General features: G+C 38.4%; 1 non-coding gene across 1 annotated transcript; it reads left to right on the top strand.

Moving 5' to 3' along the window:
* Nucleotides 1-8,740: 8,740 nt before the first annotated feature.
* On the top strand, nucleotides 8,741-8,847 carry LOC136231582 (small nucleolar RNA R71). The gene has a single exon (XR_010689955.1). It is a non-coding gene; the product is annotated as a small nucleolar RNA R71 (small nucleolar RNA).
* Nucleotides 8,848-22,060: the final 13,213 nt, after the last annotated feature.

The following is a 22,060-nucleotide window of genomic DNA, read 5'->3' as shown; positions in this document are numbered from 1 at the left end:
TGCGGACGGCCTCTACCAAAATGTAAACTAATAAGACTGAATCTAAACGCTACTGTGTTTGTAATTATATTATAAACAATGTGTGTACATCATATTGCTTTTGTACAGAATCTAATTTCTAACTCTCGAAATGTGTTTACTTAGAACTTCGACATAAGTTCTACGCTCTGATTATAACATTTCACATATGTTTTCTCTCAACATCAACTCTTTATTTATAGATGTTGAAGGGTTGTGTTTGAAGTGATGTATCTGTTGGTTAAGAGTCGTGTCCGTTGTGAAAGGACGTCTTTATCCACTTGAACAAACGCGTTTCTTGGATTTTCAGCATGTGTTAAATGCTCTTAGTAAATTTCTGCACTTACCGAGGATAGTAATCCGCGGTCGTGAATGTCGTAGCATTAAGTTGGGCGTCGGACGAAGGGGATAAGTGGCTAAACCACGCGTGTCGCGGTCGCGGGTGGTGAATTCGCGGTCGCGGCATGCTGAGTTTTCTGTTTCTTTGCTTTCGTTCGTGTCCTCGACTTGGCGCTTTTGATTTACGTCGTCTTTGACTCCTTTTGTAGGGTTTTTCTTCTGTTTTAGATCCTTTTTCGTTCCTATTTGGATTTTACCAAATATTCAGGTACCTTGCAAGAAAGAAAGATATTCGAGAGTAAAAGTAATCTAAACAGATATAAATAACACGAATTTGTAATAAAAATGATATAAATGTTAATGATATTTTAGGTATATTTTGGGCTTAACAAATCTCCACACTTAATCTTTTGCTAGTCCCGAGCAAAATTTCACTGAACTTTATTCCTTAACTAATCTCTTTATGAAAATAAAACATATATCTTTGTGTTTATCTTTTAAATTAGTTAAGCCGAAAAGACTAACTTCGCATGACAAATTTATACGCAAAATATCAAACTAACTTAGTATAAATACGATATATCATTCGTCTTGTATTTCAATGTTTAAATTGAAGTATTCGGGACGATGTAAGCACGCATGTTATTGAGTTTTTCATCTCAAGGCATTTCAAAGCACCAAATTTCCTTTCCCAAACTTGAATTATTATATATGAGTATTAAGTTTAATTTATTTGCTTAGTTACGCCCGTGATAAGGGTGGTCTCGATCGTAACTTTATATGCATTTGATTTGTGTTCGGTTAAGAGGTACCGATCATGCCATGGGTGGACGCAATCGTTACTTTAAACTTTAAACACGCTTAATTTTTCTAATTTAAACGTTCCTTTCATACCTCGATTGTGATAAGGGTGGTCGCAACCGTGGCCAAAAGTACGCTTCACTTATTTATTTCTTCCCTTTCATACCTCGACTGTGATAAGGTTGGTCTCAATCGTGGCCAAAAGTTAAGAATACGATTTATTGATTATAACTTGTAAATTGGGAAAAAGAAAATTAGCACATTCATCCTATATTGACTTAAAATTCAACATGTATTATGGCTATAGTTTCCTTAAAAACTTCAATTGGTGTTAATGTAAGACAAAATCAAAACCGAGCTAAAAAAATTGTTAGTTCAATTTAGTGCCTATAAACCTAATTGAAAATTTAAAATAAGATTTATTGTATCATGAATTTCATGATATGAAATAGAGATTAAAAATAAAGAATTTATTACTTAAATACATTCACTCGAGACAATTTTTACTTAAAATCGTGTCGAAGATTTGTGAAAAATTTGAAAAATATTACCCGTATAGAAATATATTATTTCTATCGATAATGATAACCTAAAAATAATTTAAATAATTTGTGTTGCAATATAAGTTGCATTTGCATAAAAGAATGTTGCATTTAAAATTATTCTTATTCGTTGCATTTATTCGTACTAAAAATGATATATGCAATATCTCCTCCCACACTTAAATTGGACCATGTCCTCATTGGTGCAAAATTTGATAAAACACGAAAAATGGTACGAAATAAGATATAGATATATGAAATTAAAGCATCCAACATAAGATATTAAAATTGAAAATTGTACCCAACTGAAAAAGTAAATCAACATAAGAGATAAAATAATTAAGAAGAGATAAGATAAAACCTTTTCTTTTGAAGATGAATCCGGTGGAGATGGTGTGGTCACTACGCCTCGATGACGGAAAAATGAGAATAACTGGCGTCGGGTTGACGTGTGTTCATTCCTTAAACTACTAAGGTTGGAATCCACCGAGGTAATTCATGAACACAAGTCTGGAAAGTTGGTACCAATATCATCTGATCATAAATTCATGTGCCGGTTCTGCTCATTCATTTGGTTGAAATTTTATTGAAAATTAACGCAATCACCAACAAAGTGGTGCTCTTCCACAACATGCCATTTGTGCTTTGCTTCCTCTATATTGTCATCATCATAATGCAGATCGTCATCCCCACCAAAATGGGTCTGCTCATTACCATCCTCTTTAATACGAATTGCTTCATCCCCAACGCTACCCTTCTTATGTTTAGGCATGGTGTGGAAAACTGTGAAAGGTGTGGTTGGGAAAGAAGTATATTGGGTAGGTAAAAATTTGGTAAAAGTAAAGGTAATGTGGTGTGGATTTAATTGTATGGGGAAGAGTATGGAGTGTGTAATTGGGTAAAATGGAAGGTGAGGGTAGGTTTGTGTAAGTGATAGGTACATATAGGGGTGAAATATAGGTGTTTAGGAGTTATTGAAAGAATAGGAAAAAGTTGAAAAATTGTGCAAAATCAGATCCAAATTCCGTCCTATAGATCGTGTGTCGTGACCGAGATTCATGACTCGCGATCGCTGAAACACGCGAATAAAACTCTGTTTGTGCAATTTTTTGAGTAAATATGTCCTATAAATGAAAACATGTATACCTGAAACTTAAAAACATAAATGAAAACATTAAATTCAAGGTAAACCAAAGGTTTATCCTTATTAATGGGAAAATAACAAATGATATAATTAAGTCAATTAAGATAAGAATATCAAAAGTTATGAAGTAAAATGAAGGAAGCATTAAGGTTCACTTAATCATATAAGTTAAATGAATCTACATATTTAATGATTCGAAACTGAGTCATGTACTTAATAATTTCGCATGTAATAGTTACAGAGATATCAAATATAAACTGAGAATTATCGTGAAGTGTGTTAGTATACTGATCGATTAATTATCACTGATAAAATTTGAACAGACATAAAATCAGTACTCAGACGAAATAATAAAAAGTATTGATTTATTAGAAATGCATGAACAATTAAAGTAAAACATCAAACATGAATTCAATTATAAACAAACAAACCTATTTACATATTGTGCGAAAACAAAATACCAAACAAACCTATTTCTTAGATGGTGTGTGGTTAGAAGTCATGTTGTTTGGAAATGGGTAAGGAAGCAAAGTTCTCTGAACTTAGTTTCTGGTTTGATGAAGATGAAAGAATATCAGAAAGGTATTCTGACAGAGATGAAAAGAATGTAACAGTACTTCAATCCTTTATAACTTATTTATAAAATCCTAGGATGAAATGAGGTATTGTTGTGAAGTGAAAAGGTATTTAATCAGACCTCCTGAAGATTGAAGAAACTCAATTTTTCGTTTCTGAAAAGTTGTGTCTGCAGGAAAAGAAAAACGCAGGTCTGAGTCTGCAAAAATTTATCGTGTCGCGACCGAGGATACTTAGCCGCGGTCGCGGCACGCTAATTTAAAAAAAATTTGTGTGATTTTTTTTCTGCTGAAGTTACAGAGAATTCTGATCCTCGGCCGAGGATTTCAATCCCCGGCAAGTTCAGAAATTTTTTTGTTTTCTCTTCCTTTCCCTTGAAATTTTAAAATTCTGAATTCTCAACTGAGGATTCCAAATCCTCTGTAAGTTCAGAAAAATCCTTACCTTTTTAAGAATTCTAAATATGTGAATTCTCAATTGAGAATTCCAAATTCTCAACTGAGAATCACTAAATTTCTTCTAATTCATATTAAATACCTAGAATTTAATTAAAATTATGACTTGAACATATTTTCATGTATCTAAAATCTAATATAAAGTCTATTAACAATGAAAAATCATAAAATTGGAATGTGTAAAAATTAAAAATCATTAAAAACATATTAAAAACAAACAAAATGAAAAATAAAATAAAAGTAAAATTGGAATAAATCTGAATGAATTAATCGTCAGAAAAATATGTTATGAACGCAATTTCCTCGTTTGAAAAATTTTCGTAATAGATTTTACATCTGTTACCGTTAACTTTAAAACGAACTCCGTCAGGTCCTTCAATTTCTAAAGTTCCATAATCAAATACATTGAGAACCAAATATGGTCCAGTCCATCTGGACCTAAGTTTTCCTGGAAATAAACGAAGCCGTGAATTAAATAACAACACCTTATCCCCAACATTAAATTGTTTGACCTTAATCTTGGCATCGTGCCATTTTTTCACTTTTTCTTTATAAATCTTCGCATTTTCATAAGATAGATGACGTAACTCAACTAACTCATTTAAGTCGAGTAAACGTTTCTTTCCTGCTTGTTGTAAATCAAAATTAAGTTTTCTAATAGCCCAATAGGCTTTATGTTCTAATTCTACTGGTAAATGACATGTTTTTCCATATACCAAATGATATGGAGTCATTCCTATTGGTGACTTAAATGCAGTACGGTATGCCCATAGCGCATTATTGAGTTTTTTAGACCAATCTTTTCTTGATGACGAAACTGTTTTCTCTAGAATCCATTTGAGTTCTCTATTCGAGATCTCCGCCTGACCATTTGATTGAGGATGGTATGGCGTTGACACACGATGACGTACTCCATATTTCCTCAGAAGTGTATCAAAATTTCGGTTTATGAAATGGGTACCGCCATAACTAACAATGACTCTAGGACAACCAAATCTACAAAATAAATCTTTAAGAAAACCAGTAACAACTCTAGAATCGTTCGTCGGGGTCGCAATTGCTTCAACCCACTTCGAAACATAATCTACGGCTGCTAAAATATAAGTTTTACCATTAGAGGGCGGAAAAGGTCCCATGAAATCTATTCCCCACATGTCAAAGATTTCAACTTCCAATATGTTCGTGAGGGGCATCTCATCTTTTCTACCTAAATTTCCTGTTCTTTGGCATTTATCACAACGCGTAATAAATAAACGAACGTCTTTAAACATCGTAGGCCAAAAGAATCCACATTCATATATTCTGGCCACTGTCTTGCTAGTGCCGTTATGCCCTCCATATGAACTAGAGTGGCATTCCGATATTATAGACTCATATTCATTTTCGCTAACACATCTTCTAATTATCCCATCACCACATGTCCTAAACAAGAAAGGATCTTCCCAAAAGTACTGTTTAATATCAGAAAAGAATTTCTTCTTTTGGTTGAAATTTAATCCTTCTGGAACAACATTAGCGGCGAGATAATTAGCTATATCCTCATACCATGGGGATATGACATTTTTAATCTGATAGAGATGTTCATCAGGGAAATCATCTCGTATACCGATAGTCTCTCCTATCGGACCGTTTTCATCTTCGAGCCTTGATAGATGATCGGCGACAAGGTTTTCTACTCCCTTTTTGTCTCTAATTTCTATATCAAATTCTTGTAACAACAAAACCCATCTAATCAGACGCGGTTTTGCATCTTTCTTAGCAAACAGATAACGTAAAGCTGCGTGATCTGTATAAATAATAACTTTAGATCCTAACAAGTATGACCTAAACTTATCACATGCAAATACTACGGCTAACATTTCTTTTTCTGTTGTTGTGTAATTTAACTGTGCACCGGACAATGTGTGACTCGCATAATATATAACATGTAATCTTTTATCCTTTCTTTGACCTAAAACACATCCTACAGCTAGGTCACTTGCATCACACATGATTTCAAAAGGCAAATCCCAATCGGGTTTAGCAATTATAGTGCACTAACTAAGGCTGTTTTCAATGTTTCGAAAGCTTTAATACAATCTTCATTAAAGTCGAAGGTTGAATCCTTCATAAGTAAATTAGTAAGTGGTTTGGAAATCACAGAAAAGTTTTTTATAAATCGTATGTAAAAACCTGCATGTCCTAGAAATGATCTTACTCCCTTAACAGTAGTTGGCGGGGGCAATTTTTCTATCACTGAAGTTTTCGCTCTATCCACTTCTAATCATTTTTCAGATATTTTATGACCTAAAACAATTCCTTCATCAACCATGAAATGACATTTTTCCCAATTTAATACTAAATTCGTTTCTTCGCATCTAGAAAGAACTTTATCTAAGTTTTTTAAACATGCATCAAAAGAATCTCCATAAACTGAAAAATCATCCATAAATACTTCCATGATATCTTCAATGAAATCATTAAAAATTGCAGTCATGCAACGTTGAAAAGTTGCTGGTGCATTACATAGACCAAAAGGCATTCTTCTATATGCAAATGTTCCATAAGGACATGTGAAGGTTGTTTTATCTTGGTCATCCGGGTAAATATATATTTGAAAGAATCCGGAATAACCATCGAGAAAACAATAAAATGCATGACCGGCTATCCTCTCGATCATTTGATCGATGAAAGGTAAAGGAAAATGATCTTTCCTAGTTGCCTTATTTAGGTTCCTATAATCTATACAAACCCTCCAACCGGTGGTGGTTCGCGTAGGTATTAATTCACCTTCATCATTCCTTACTACAGTTATACCTCCCTTTTTGGGTACACAATGGATTGGACTAACCCATTCACTATCCGAAATAGGATAAATGATTACATTGTCTAAAAGTTTAGTAATCTCATTTTTTACTACTTCTTTCATATTCGGATTTAAGCGTCTTTGTCTATCCGCTTTAGGTGGCTTATCTTCTTCTAAGTGAATCCTATGCATTACAATACTAGGATTAATTCCTTTTAAGTCTGAAATCTGCCATCCCATACTTCCTATTCTATTTCTAACAACTTCTTTCAATTTTTCTTCTTGATTTTTGGTTAATTTGTTAGAGATGATTATAGGTAGAGTATCACTTCCGCCTAGGAAAGTGTACCTCAAATGGTTTGGTAATTCTTTAAGTTCTAATTTAGGTGGAACTACTACTGAAGGCGGAACTGGTCCATCTTCTCGAATCAAAGGCTCTGGGTCCTTATCTTCCAATTCTTCACCCATTATAGGTTCTATTATTTCTTCTCTTTGAATAATGTCGTTAATACATTCTTCAACTAGATCAAGTTTCATACAAGCGAAATCCTCCATAGGATATTTCATTGCTCGACTTATGTCAAATTCGATCTTATCGTCTCCTATCCTTAAAACTACTTTTCCTTCTGACACATCGACTAGAGCACGTCCCGTATTCATGAACGGTCTACCAAAGATTAGCGGACAATTAGCATCATAAGCAAAATCTAAGATAACAAAATCAGTAGAAAAAATAAATTTGTCAACTTTTACTAAAACGTCCTCAATTATACCATATGGTCTTTTAGTGGATTGATCCGCTAATTGCAAAACCATATTAGTACATTTGATGTCTTCTTCTAAACCTAATTTATCAAAAATAGACAATGGCATCAAGTTTATACTAGCTCCTAAATCACAAAGACAACTTGGGAATTCAATATCTTCTAATTTACACGGAATGGTAAAGCATCCGGGATCTTTGAGTTTAGTAGGTAATTTGCTTGATACTATCGAACTACAATCTTCAGTAAGTGAAATGGATGAAATTCCTTCCCAACTAATTTTTTTTGAAATTAAGTCTTTCAAAAACTTTCCATAATTAGGAATTTGCGTAATTGCATCCATAAATGTTAAATTTATATGCAAATTTTTAAGTTTATCTAAAAACGATAAAAGTTGTTTATCATGGTCCTTATTTCGGACCTTGTGTGGAAAAGGTGGTTTTGGTACAAAAGGTTTCGTACCAAAATCAATTTGTGCATCTTTTTGTTTTAATGTATTTTCTTTGGAATTTTGTAAATCAGTTCCAGGTAAAGTTGAATCTCCGGGTATTTCCGGATCTGAGTAGTTTTTCCCTGAACGAAGAGTGATAGCATTTACATGCTCTTTCGGATTTCCTTCCGTTTGGCTGGAAAGACTTCCCTCTTTGCGGGATGGAATTGATTTAGCAAGTTGTCCAATTTGAACCTCCAAATTATGGATGCTAGATGATTGGTTTTGAATAAGCTGATCTTGATTACTTATTTTTCCATTCATAGCATCTATAAATTTGTCGATTTTTGAAGATAAAGTGCTAATCGTATCTCTCGATTGATTTTGAAAGTTATTATTACGATATTGATTAGCACTTGCATTATTATTATTATTATCTCTCTAGTTAATGTTAGGATGATCTCTCCATCCAGGATTATAAGTATTAGAATAAGGATTATTAGTTTGGACAAAATTTACCTGTTCTATTACATCCATACCTTCGTAATCAATATCTGTCTGGATCGGAGTACCATTAGGATCGCACAGTGCCATAAACCTATCAAATTTGTGCGATAAGGCAGAAACTTGGGCTTGTAACATCGCAACTGGATCAAGATTCATTATACCTTTAACCGATGATGTACCTGAGGGTGACGGTTTCGCCATTGGTATATGTCCACGCTCTGCGGGCCACATACTGCTGTTGATTGCCATTTCCTCCAAAAGTTCTCTTGCTTGGGCGGATGTCTTCTTCATAAATAACCCTCCAGACATAGCATCTAATGACCCTCTAGTCGTAGGATTTAATCCACTATAGAATGTTTGCATTAAAAGAGCATCTGGCAATGAGTGGTGTGGGCATAAACGTTGAAGTTCTTTAAAACGTTCCCAAGCCTCATAAAGAGTTTCATTGTCACTTTGAGAAAAAGATGTCAACTCTTTTATGATTCTTGCGGTTTTTGCTAAAGGAAAATATTTCAATAAAAATGCTTGGGCAAGTTGGTCCCAAGTTTCAAATGTTGCGGCCGGCATAGAAGTTAACCATTCTTTGGCTCGATCCTTAAGAGTAAAAGGAAAAAGGCGAAGTTTGATTGCTTCGGCTGGCACATCGCTAATTTTAAAAGTGTCACAAATTTCTAAGAAATTTGTCAAATGGGTATTAGGATTTTCGTGAGGTAGCCCATAAAACGTTACGTTATTTTGCAACATATTAAGCAAAGCAGGCTTAATTTCAAATTGGTTTGCGTTTATACGGGGTCTAACTACACTATTAGTTACACCGGCCATTCCTGGCCTAGCGTACTCCATAAGTGTTGCCATATTTTCTGACTGGACTAATTTGGTTTTTAAAGGGGGTTTTGTCTTTGTTTTTTTTCTAAGTGTTCTTTCAATTTCTGGATCAAGAGGGTCTAGTGGCGTGCCCGAACTTCGTGAACTGCGCATCAACTTGAAATTGTAACACGAGCCAAACTACCTTCAAAACAAAATTGAAAACAAATATGTTATATAACTGAAAATAAATGAAATATAAAAATTGTATAAAAAATAATGTGTAAACCTAGATTCGAAAATAAAATACGAAAAATAAAAATTTTGTCAAAATTTTTGGCGTATCCCCGGCAACGGCGCCAAAAACTTGTTGAGCGATTTCCGCAAGTGCACGGTTTCGCTTGTAGTAATAAAAATATCGATCCCGTAGAGATACGTTTTTTAACGAAAAACTTATTTTTGAATTATTAATTTCGAACTTGTTAGATTTATTAAATGTAAATAAAAAGTGAAAATTGTTTAATTGAATTTAGGAAATTTGTTTAATTGAATTTGTGAACTTTGAGTATTTGAAAATGCAGGAATAAGATTTTATATTTAGAATAAATCGATTGTTAGAAATTTCTTCTGATTTAGGGATGAATTTTACAAAACAGGAACGCTTAGTTCTTTTTAGAAAAGATAATTAAATGTATTCATTTACATTAAGCAAAGAAATCAACTTTAAACTTTGTACATTATGAAAATGTAATATCATAAGCTCCTTCAATGTATTGGGCTTTGAACTGCTTTCGATCTTAATCCAAAGTATCGTGCCCTAATCAACCTGGTACTAATCTTTAACATTAAAAGTACCAACTTGTTTAGGTTGTTCAACAAAGTTTCCTTGTAATGATTTTGAATTTAACTACGTTTTAATGAAAACACCAGAACTCACTTTAGTGGATTGGTTACCATAAGTGCTACTTAAAAATGAATTGAAGAGAACCAACTTTACTAGATGAAATATAAATTGAAACAAGTTTACAGAGAACAGAAAGCATGGAAACTTTTGACGATTGCAAGTGAAAGGTTGTCAATTCTTCCCTTGGGCTTCGTTAGAGTTTGTCAGACTCCGGGGCGAATCCTCTACTCAATCTTCTCGTTGTATCTTCGTTATAGGGATGCGGACGGCCTCTACCAAAATGTAAACTAATAAGACTGAATCTAAACGCTACTGTGTTTGTAATTATATTATAAACAATGTGTGTACATCATATTGCTTTTGTACAGAATCTAATTTCTAACTCTCGAAATGTGTTTACTTAGAACTTCGACATAAGTTCTACGCTCTGATTATAACATTTCACATATGTTTTCTCTCAACATCAACTCTTTATTTATAAATGTTGAAGGGTTGTGTTTGAAGTGATGTATCTGTTGGTTAAGAGTCGTGTCCGTTGTGAAAGGACGTCTTTATCCACTTGAACGAACGCGTTTCTTGGATTTTCAGCATGTGTTAAATGCTCTTGGTAAATTTCTGCACTTACCGAGGATAGTAATCCGCGGCCGTGAATGTCGTAGCATTAAGTTGGGCGTCGGACGAAGGGGAGAAGTGGCTAAACCACGCGTGTCGCGGTCGCAGGTGGTGAATTCGCGGTCGCGGCATGCTGAGTTTTCCGTTTCTTTGCTTTCGTTCATGTCCTCGACTTGGCGCTTTTGATTTACGTCGTCTTTGACTCCTTTTGTAGGGTTTTTCTTCTGTTTTAGATCCTTTTTCGTTCCTATTTGGATTTTACCAAATATTCAGGTACCTTGCAAGAAAGAAAGATATTCGAGAGTAAAAGTAATCTAAACAGATATAAATAACACGAATTTGTAATAAAAATGATATAAATGTTAATGATATTTTAGGTATATTTTGGGCTTAACAGTGTGCTTCAATAACCAATCCGAACCTCTTGGCCGCGGTGTCACTGATAATGTTCTCTTGACTGCCGCTATCGATGATCACGTTGCACTTCACCCCCTGCACTAAACATCGGGTTCGGAACAGTTGGTGCCTTTGATCCGACTCCACCTTACTTGAGACCAAAAGTCTTCTTACCACATATATGGCTTGCCCACCATCGTACTCTCCCTCATGGTCATCATCAACCGGCTCACAACAAACATCCCCCTCATCATCATATTCTTCATCATCGTCATACCGTTCAACCATGTTGGCACTTCTTCACTTATGACACTCATTAGAATGGTGGCCCGACTTGTTGCATCAGAAAGACTTAAACGGAGCCGGTCTAGCATAGGGTTTGTTGCCCCTAGGGGGTTGTGTCGCCTTGAAAGGCCTCACATCTCCACTTGGTGCCTTGGTATCGCTTGCCCTTATCAATTCCTTTGGGAGCTCCTCTCCCTCCATAAGTACTCTCAGCCCCGACTCTCCTATAGTCTTCACGTCCCCTCAAACTCAACTGTGCCTCGGCCTTTAATGCTAAATTAGGGGCGTCTTGCACCCGAATCACCATCTGTGTTCCAATCAGATCTTGGATGTTGTACCTCAATCCTTTAAGATGCCTTGAAGTCTTTTGGCTTTCGGTTTCCAACAAATTAGCCCTTGCTGAAAGCCGCAAGAACTCTGAGGTGTATTCGTGCACACTCCTAGCACCTTGGGAACAATTCCGATAGGAAATGTAGATGTACTGCTCATAGTCGGGTGGTAGAAACCTCTCCCACAACATCGACTTCATTCTAAGCCAAGACCTAATCGGCTCCCTTCCTCCACTTCTTCTCCCTTCCTTCACATTATCCCACCAAACCAAAGCTCCTCCTTTCAACCGGTAAGCTACTAAGCGGACTTTTCGATCCTCCGGTATTCCCGCATAATCAAAGAACCGTTCCACCTCTAACAACCAATCGAGAAAACCCTCTATATCGAGTTCTCCCCCGAATGATGGTAAGTCTACTTTCAATTTGAAGGCGTCGTCCCTCTCGAAATTTCCTCCAAACCCCATCTCACATTCGGCTCACCTCTATATTCGCCCCTTTCATTACCCCGACCCCCATACGGGTCATTCAAACCAACATTCTCCCACTCATAACCACCTACAACATCATTATGCATAATATCCATATTCCCGGCACGCACATGCACGGGACCAACAACATCATTTACATGCACATCATGTCTAGATCTATCATCCATAGCATTATCATCCATCCTAATTCCCATATTCCTAGCAATCCTAGGCATATCATAATCATCAAACAAGTCCCCATCACTATCACTATCTGCATTTCTAATGATTACGGGATTTGTCTGCCTTACCTCTTGAACCCGAGGGTCCATGGCTTAGGGTGCATAATTCTCCTTGGTGGGGGTGTCGGTTGTCGGTCAAGTGGAGGACATGCTTATTCTTCTTGCCGCAGGTGAGGCTCTCCGGCTAGCAGACCTTGAGGGTTTCGGCCTTCGAGCTTTATGTTGTCCGGTATAACGTGACAAGGTTAGTTCCAAGGGGGGGGATAGGAACTATTTAAAATTTTGTCCGTTAAGGATGACTTCTTTTCTTTGAGAAAAGGTTTACACAGCAGCGCTAAGTAGTTTTAAGACACAAGCTTAGTCAACTGGTGACTAAGTCTGCTTCTTCCCTTGAGTCAGGAGATAGCACTTAAGTCTATTCCGGAACTCAGCTTCTTAGTGCACTCAACTCAGCGTGAGTTCGTTACTTAGTCAGTTTTAATGGCAAGCAATATATAAAGGAGTTTAAAGGTTAGAAATACGTTGAGTTCTCCTATCATTGACATTTCAAACTTTGTCTGCATCTGCTTACTAAATTCCTTGCACATGGACTCGTTAGTGGCACCAAAAATAATGTCATCAACATATATCTGAGCTAGTAGGGTATCTTTACCCTTCCTCTTAATGAATAAGGTTGTATCAGCTTTACCTCTGACATAATTTCTAGTCAGCAGGAAATTGGTCAGCCTCTCATACCAAGCACGTGGTGCTTGCTTGAGACCATACAGAGCCTTTTTGAGTTTATAAACGTAGTTTGGGAACTTGGGATCCTCAAACCCTGGAGGCTGATTAACATAGACTTCCTTGTTTATAACTCCATTAAGGAATGCACTCTTAACATCCATTTGAAATAATTAAAAGTTCATATAACTTGCATATGCACATAAAATTCTTATAGCCTCTAGCCTTGCCACTGGGGCAAAGGTCTCACCGTAGTCAATACCTTCTTGCTGACTGTAGCCCTGAGCTACAAGTCTTGCTTTGTTCCTGACCACGTTCCCTTGTTCATCTAGCTTGTTGCGGAAGACCCATCTTGTTCCTATGGTCTTCTGGCTTCGTGGATTTGGCACTAAGTCCCATACTTCATTTCTTCTAAACTGATCAAGTTCTTCTTGCATTGCACTCATCCAGAACTCATCGTGCTCAGCTTCAGAGAAGTTCTTTGGTTCCTGAACTGAGACGAATGCTACGATGCTGAGGTATCTCCTGAGTTGATTTCTTGTCATCAGGGTGTTTTCAGCAGCATCAAGAATGGGACTTTCTGAGTGTCCTCTTGGTATTCTGATCTCTTTTCATAGAGTGATGTCTTGAGCTGGTTGTGTTTCAACAATCTCTGCAGGTATAGATTGGTCAGTGAAAACAATTTGAGTTTCGTTTTTACCTTTGGTCAGCCCTTGAGGTAGTGACTCAGCGGCTGTTTCTTGGTCAGCGGGTGCTGGGTATAGATCATCCTTAGTCAGCTGCTTGTCTTTTCCTGCAGGGTTACTTTCATCGAACTCAACGTGTACTGACTCTTCTAAGACTTGAGTTTGTTTATTGAAAACTCTGTATGCTTTGCTGTTTGTTGAGTAGCCTAAAAAGATAGCTTCATCAGCTTTTGAATCAAACTTAGCAAGGCTGTCTTTAGTATTTAGAATAAAACATTTACAGCCGAAGGCACGAAAGTATCCAATGTTGGGCTTTCGTCCTTTCCAAAGTTCGTAGGGAGTCTTCTTTAATATGGGTCTGACTAGAGCCCTATTAAGTATGTAGCAAGCTGTGTTGACAGCTTCTCCCCAAAAGTACTTTGGAAGCCTATGCTCACTCAGCATTGTCCTGGCTATTTCAACCAAGGTTCTGTTTTTCCTTTCAACAACCCCATTCTGTTGAGCCGTTCTAGGAGCAGAGAAATTATGGTCAATGCCGCTGGCTTCACAGAATTCAACAAACTATTGGTTTTTGAATTCTCCACCATTATCACTTCGGATGTGAGCTAACTTTAGGTCTTTGTCATTTTCAAGTTTTCTTACTAATGTTGAAAATGTCTCAAAGGTTTCATCCTTGCCACTCGGCAAGATGACCCAAGTGTACCAAGAAAATTCATCTACAATGACTAAGGAAAATCTCCTACCACCTAAGCTCAGCGGCTGGACTGGTCCGAAGAGATCCAAGTGTAGCAACTCAAGTGGACGCTTGGTTGAGACAATGTTTTTACTATGAAAAGATGTTTTAGTTTGTTTTCCAGCCTGACAAGCATAGCATAATTGATCCTTTCTGAACTTAAGTTCTGGCAGTCCCTCAACTAATTGCTTTCTTGCTAATTTGGCCAGGAGATCCATGCTTACATGACCAAGTCTCATGTGCCATAGCCAGGAATTTTCTTCCTTTGACACTAAGCATACATTTTTTGAAAATTTCTTTTCCAAATTCAGCATAAAGACATTATCAATACGAGGGGCAGTTAAAATCAATTCATTTGTTTTTCCCTCGAGTATTTTACATCCAGTGTTATCAAATATAACTTTTCTCCCGTTATCACATAGCTGAGCTACGCTGAGTAAGTTATATTTAAGTCCACTGACTAGGGAGACTGACTCAATAGTAGGATTACCACCAACGGTTCCTGACCCTACTATCTTACCCTTTTTGTTGTCTCCGAAACTTATGCTTCCACCTCGTTTACGCACAAGTGTGATGAACTGAGTTTCATCACTAGTCATATGCCTCGAGCATGCGCTGTCAATGTACCACATTTTTTACTTCTCAGCACACCTCAGGCTTACTTGCAATATAACTAGTTATCTTTAGGTACCCAAGTCTTTTTGGGTCCTTGTTTGTTAGGCTCAGCAGGTAAAGCATCATATTTAATCTTATGACGACACACTTGGACAGTGTGTCCATTTTTCCCACAGAAGTCACAACTGACCTTCCGTTTAGGATATCTCACTGACTGGTCAGCACCCCAGTGCTGAGCATGCCAGCACACCTTTGTGGTGTGTCCTTTCTTCCCACAGAAGTCACACTGGACATTCCGCTGAGGATTCCATCTCTGCTGACTAGTACTTCGGTACTGAGTGTTCAGAGGAATATTTATTTTATTCGTAACTTTTAATTGGTTTTGAATAGATGTGATGTCCTTTCTCAATTTCTTAGAATCTGATTGGACCTCTGAGACAAACTTGTGCATAGTTTATACGTTGCTATGCAAAGTTGAGTTGTCTTGGAGAAGATATCGAAGGTCACTCAGTTTGACCTCTTCAATCTCATCACATCGCCTGCTGAGTGCTCTAACCTTCTTGTTACACTTTTTGATAAGTGTGTAGAGGTCACTTAGGGCATTTATCATTTCATTTCTGAGCAGGGGTAGTGATATTACCTCAGTTGAATGTGCCTCATCGTCAGATGCAATGGAGGGGTCAGCATGCTCAGAAACACAAGGCTCAGCAAGCTCATCTGCCATGAAGCAGATCTTTGCTGACTTAGTGGCATCAGCTCCTGATAATGATGACTCATCACTATCACTGCAGGTTGCCACCATTGCCTTCTTGCTATTCTTCCTTTCCTTCCTCAAAGTAGGACAGCTTGATTTGATATGGCCAGTTTGATGACATTCAAAGCATGTGATGGGCTTTGAGCTGTCCTTCTTGTACTTGTTGTCGCTAGACTCAGCTTTGTACTTGTCAAACTTCTTGTAAGGCTTCTTGGAATATTTATCATTCTTTCTGAACAGCCTTTTCATCTTTCTAGTGAACATGGCCATCTCTTCATCGTCTGTTGAGCTCCCATCAGTGGAGTCAACTTTCATGACAAGAGACTTTTGCTTCTTGTCTTCAGACTTCTCCTTCACCTCAAAATTCTTCATTGAGATCTCATGGGTCAGCAGAGATCCAATGAGTTCATCATACTTGTAGGTGGTCAAGTCTTAAGCTTCTTCAATAGCAGTTTTCTTGGCTTGCTAGCTTTTGGGAAGACTCCTTAGTATCTTCTTGACTTGCTCTTCCTCAATAAAGATCTTACCAAGTCTTTTGAGCTCGTTGATAATGTTTGTAAATCTTGAGTTCATTTCAGAGATTCCTTCATCATCATTCATTTCAAACAGCTCGTACAACCTCATGTGCTGGTTCACCTTGGACTCCTTAACTTTGTTGGTCCCTTCGTAGGCGACCTCTAGTTTCTTCCAGATCTCCTGCGCTGACTCACAACCTGAAATCTTGTTGTACTCTACAGCATCTAACGCACAGTGAAGCATGTTTATAGCCGAAGGATGATTTTGTAGCTTCTTGAGATCATCCTCTGTCCACTTAGTCTCAGCTTTAACAATCGTTTGGCCGTTAATAGTTTCAACAGGAACAAATGGGCCTTGGACTATAGAAAGCCATGCACTCATATTTGTTGCCTGAATGAAATTTTTCATTCTGTTCTTCCAAAAGGTGTAGTTAGACCCGAAGAACATAGGAGGCCGAGTAATGGACAGTCCCTCAGGAAGAATCTGAGTTGACTGATTTCCTCGGAGGAAACGAGTGCTGTTCTCAGCCATTGTGGGGATCAGCTCAAGATAGTTATATCTTGCTCAGTGAGCTTTTAAGCTCTGATACCACTTGTTGGTCCCATATAATGTGACAAGGCTAGTTCCAAGGGGGGGGGATAGGAACTATTTAAAATTTTGTCCGTTAAGGTTGACTTCTTTTCTTTGAGAAAAGGTTTACACAGCAGCGCTAAGTAGTTTTAAGACACAAGCTTAGTCAACTAGTGACTAAGTCTGCTTCTTCCCTTGAGTCAGGAGATAGCACTTAAGTTTATTCCTGAACTCAGCTTCTTAGTGCACTCAACTCAGCGTGAGTTCATTACTTAGTCAGTTTTAATAGCAAGTAATATATAAAGGAGTTTAAAGGTTAGGAATATGTTACTCAGCAGACATATCCTAGTTCGGCCTCTCCGCCTACGTCCAGTCTCCGAAACTCGTTCCGAGATTTTTGAATCCTCTACTGAGCTCTTTAAAGGTAGAGCACGAAACCTTTTACAACAGAAGCTGAGTATACAAGAGTACCTTCCTCTATTCCTCTACTCACTCCTATAACTACCGCTGAGTACTATAACCGAGTACTCAGCTTCTCCTTTCTATTCTTCTAAAAATGATAAGTGTTTGTCCTAAACAACAATTGCTAAGACACCTTAGATGAATGAAATCACTCTAGACTTTTACACTATGATTGGAATTGGTGTAAGATTTGCTTTGCTTTTCTCACAGAACTTCAAGTATGAATTTGGTCAGCGTTTCGACTTGATTGAAGATCTGCATCGAATGAAGCATTTGAAAGGCCTATTTATAGTGACACTTCAAGCACCGGTGATTTCGAATTTCGAAATAACCGTTGGAGGCTAACGGCTTCGTGTCGCTTTCACTCTGGACATGCTCAGTGTCGTTGGCCAATGAGATTCTTGTATCTTCTGTCTACGGTAGTGCTCAACAGCTTTTCGTCAGATGAACAGAATGTTTCGCCATTTATAGTAAAGTCTTCCAGACAACTTACTGCGTCTTCTGAGCTTTATCCAAAGTAGAAATACTTGGTCTCTAAGTTGGTTCTGTTCTGCCGCTGACTTGTACTTCTTGTCGTTCAACTCAGCAGCTTCATCTTGAAGCAATTGATAGAAGGCTTCACGATCCTTCTTCACGCTGAGCTAGTGCTTTGATTAGAACGACTGCGTTTTGTCTTCCTGAGCCGTGAGGTCTTGATCTGTTGACTTGGGCTTGACTTCCTCTTATGGGCCTTTAGGCTTTTTATCTTACTGTCTTATAAATCAAATTAACTCAACATTGAACAAACACATTAGTGTGAATAAATCAAATCATTTAAATTTAATGTGTTAGAATATTTTTATCAATTACATAAATAATTTTGTCAAATCAAAATCATGTGGAAAGGTGTTTCAACAAACTCCCCCATTTTGATGTTGGCAAAAATATTCAGTAAGGAACTCAGTGTTGAGCTCCCCCATGATAGTTGACCTTGTTTTACTCAAGATACTCCCCCGTAAGGGTTGAGCTACTGACTTAGTTTTACTTTAAACATTTCAAGGTTTAATCAAGTAAGTCTAAGGTCAGTTTTCAGAAATAGGTCAGCTCATGGAACATATTCTATTTAACTCAATTTAAGTTATGCGGAAGATTTAGATATCATAATACGCTGAGTATATCTTTGTTCAATGAGTTTTAGTTGAGAAGACATGTAAAAGAGGTCAACTTATAGATCAACACAACAGACAATCATGAAGCAATGTAAGCACATAACACAGTTGTTTTAATGAAGATACATTAAGTGTTTAGCACAAAACATAAGTAGGCATCACATAAGATTAGTCAGTTTTGAAAAAAGGTAGATGCATGCATAGTTTTGTATTAATGGTCAGCACAACAAAATACATTAGGAAAAGAATACAAGTTTTAAATCTAGCAATCCTAGTCAAGCTATGTTTTCTTGTAGTTGATCTAGACAGGATGCTCTTTGGCTTTTCCCTTTTGTTTCTGCTGACTTCCAGATGCTTCTCCTGTTTGCTGAGTTCTTTGAGCTTGTTCTTTCTCCCCCATTTTGCCAGCATCGGGAGGAGGAGGAATGAAGGTGTCGTTGAGGGCAGCACGAGTTAACCGGACAGAGAATGCCTTAAGCTTGCGCGTGCTTTCATTTATACCATAAAAACAGGAACCCCATCATCCAAGATAGAACGTGGAACCCTGACCGAGGCACTGAGCATACTCAGGACGTATTCTTGAGACTTCCCAACCCAAGTTATAGAATCAGTCAGCATGGCATAGGCTTGATGAAACATCTTAAGTAGAGCCGAGTCATAATACTGACGCTAAGCATTCGAATGACGCAGATGTTTGAAGATGGATTGGGAGTGTTGCAGAAGCTCATTTGTCTTTAGTTGGTCAGTTTCCATCTCTTCCTTACTCAAGTTGAGTAGACGAACAGCCTCACTAATTTGCTCAATGGAGCATTGGGAGGAGGAAGAGAGTTGCTCGTTGGTTCTGGCTTGCTCAGATTGAAGCTAGGTGAAGAGTTGATGAACTTCAGCAGAAGTTGCATACATTGAGTTTGCAGCTGACAGGTTGTGAAGTTGACCCTGAAGAGAGTTTATGTGATTGACCATTGTCAGCTGGAGTTTGGCCAGCTTTGTTATTGATTCCTGCTTGGGCTGTTGAGACTGGAGTGAAGTCATGACACTCAGAAGATCCTTAAGACCTTTGATTTCTGTGAGAAGCTGAGTGACAGACAAGAGTTGAGTTGGCTCAACAGGAACTGACCCAGCGGCGTCGGCATTGGTTTGATGGAGGTCCTGGAGTAGAGCTTGAGCTGAGTCAATGATTCTTCGACCAGACTCAGTAGCATTCAGATAAGCATAGGATCCATCATTGTTTGACCCAGTTGCCGGAATATGAATGAAACCGGATGGAGGAGGTGTTTGGTTCAATTCATTATTTGAAGTGCCAGTATGATCAGCGGCTGGACTTGAGTTTAGATTTCCAGCAGGAGCTGACTGGTTGATATTCTGCACTTGAGGATGTGAAAGAGGATGATCGGCAGAATTATCTACTTGCTCAGAGTCAGGTTGAAGCTGACTGGTTTGAGGAGGTTGAGGTGGTTCAGCACTGACCTGAGCAGGTGTTTCCTTGGCTAGCTCAGTATGTTGAGGAGCAGGGACTTCGAGCACTTGCTCGGTATCAACTTGATGTTGAGTAGCAATTGAGTCGACATGTTCCTGCGGTTGAGAAATAGAGGCTTGCTTTTCCTAGTGCTCGCTTGGAGGAGACTCAGTGGGGTTGGAGAAGAACTTAAACTGCATATCAGAGAGATCAGTGATCGGATCTCGTAGTGGTGAGTCATCCATAAGATCGATCATTGGGGATTTTTGAGCCTTCTTTTTAAGTCTCCTTAATCTTTTAGTCTTTTGAGGAGAGGGATCAGCAGGAATGGACTCAATTGAGTCAGTAGGTGAAGTTGCCCCTTGATCAGCATGATCATTTGCTGTTGGCTCAGCTTCTTCTTCAACAAGCTCAGTGTTGGTCGTCTCATGTTGCTCAACATTTGCTGTCTCCTCAGCATCAAACTGACCTCCCAATTCTTCTTCATGTTGGTCAGTGGGGTTCTTCTCAAGAACAATGCCCTGACTTCTCACAAAATGAGAGTCTTTAGAGATAATGACTCCAAGCGGGGGTACGTCGATGGGACTCAACCCAGAAGAGATCTTCTTCTTCTTTCTAAGTGGTTGCTCATCAGGAGTGTCCTCTTTTTCTTCTTCTTCCTCAGGCTCAGCTTGCCTTTTGAGGTTTTCTGCTGACTTAGGCTCAGCCTGACCTTGTGCCACTTGAGGCTTAGTTCCTTTGGACACAAACCGAACCTTCTTCGGTGGAGCATCATCGTCTTTGGAAGAGCTTTGAACAAATTTCCTTTTTCTGTCCTGCTTGTCAGCTTGAGCTTTCCTCTTTTTCTTTCCTTCTCTGGTCTGCATCCCCTCAGTTTCCTGAACAGCGGCCCCTTTTCCTTTCTTAGGGAAAATGGGTTGATCGTAGACCAAGCCAAATAGTGCAGCTGCAGTAATTTCAATCCCCCAGACATGAATTTCCTCAACCAAATTTACCTGGTGATCTTTGAGGATTCTGGTAATTAGGGAGCCTAACCTAAGGGTTCCAGTACTCCTTTGAAAACCACCGATCAGAAAGACCGGCATGTTGATCGGCTGGTACGTCAGCATGTGCCAGATGAAGCACTGCTCGAAGTTCGACGCTGAGGAAGTGGAGTTGACCTTTGGAAAGAGGAAGTTGGTCAGTATGTAATGGGCCATCTTTTGATTCTGACCCATCGAGGTGCTCGAGATTTCCCCGACATGACCGGCAGGTTTGCAAAACTCAGCGGGATACTCAATTTTATCTTGATCACCAGATTTTCTAAGTTTAGCTCCTTCGTTTTTCAATTTTAGCAGTGAGGCAAGGTAAGAAGGATTGATGAAGATATATTTTCCTTGAACTTTGGTGACCATGTAGTCCCGGTTATCATCAGCGGCCCTTAGGTTAGTGTAGAACTCCTTCACTAACTCAGGGTAGGTGGCTTCTCGAGTCGAGAACAGCTCGGTCCAGCCGTTCTTTGAGATCCACTCACAGAAGGGTTGCTCAACTTCCACAAATACCTTCGAGAACCAGCGGGAGTGGTCAACTTTATATCCCCTTACACTGCTGTAGACCAGGGAGTAGGTGTGTTCCATCTGTTTCTTTCCCTTATCCTGCTTCCGTTTCCCTTTCGAAGAGGTAGCTTGGTCAGCCTGGGTTTTCTTCCTCAGGGTAGTAACCTTAGAGTGGTCATGCTGACCAGGTTCTTGAGACTTGGTGGGAGTCTCGCTATATTCCTGCTGAGCAGGTGATGGAGGGTTTTCATCGGAGCGGTTATTGTCGTAACCGGCACCGGAGACATTCTGAGAATCTTTAGACATGATTCTTAGAGAAGTTTTAGAAGTTTGGGAACTTTATAGAAGAGAGAATTTGAATACCAGAAATTTCTAAGTGTAAAGAGGTACAAGTAGGAATTCGTCCACTATTTATAGAGGTGTCGAGTTGATCTGAAGCGTTGAGGTGGTCGTTTGACCTCGAGA

The sequence above is a fragment of the Euphorbia lathyris genome, chromosome 5 (genome assembly GCF_963576675.1).
Source record: "Euphorbia lathyris chromosome 5, ddEupLath1.1, whole genome shotgun sequence".
Classification (NCBI taxonomy): domain Eukaryota; kingdom Viridiplantae; phylum Streptophyta; class Magnoliopsida; order Malpighiales; family Euphorbiaceae; genus Euphorbia; species Euphorbia lathyris.
The sequence above is the reverse complement of the archived record's forward strand: the minus strand, read 5'-3'. Positions and strand labels throughout refer to the sequence as shown.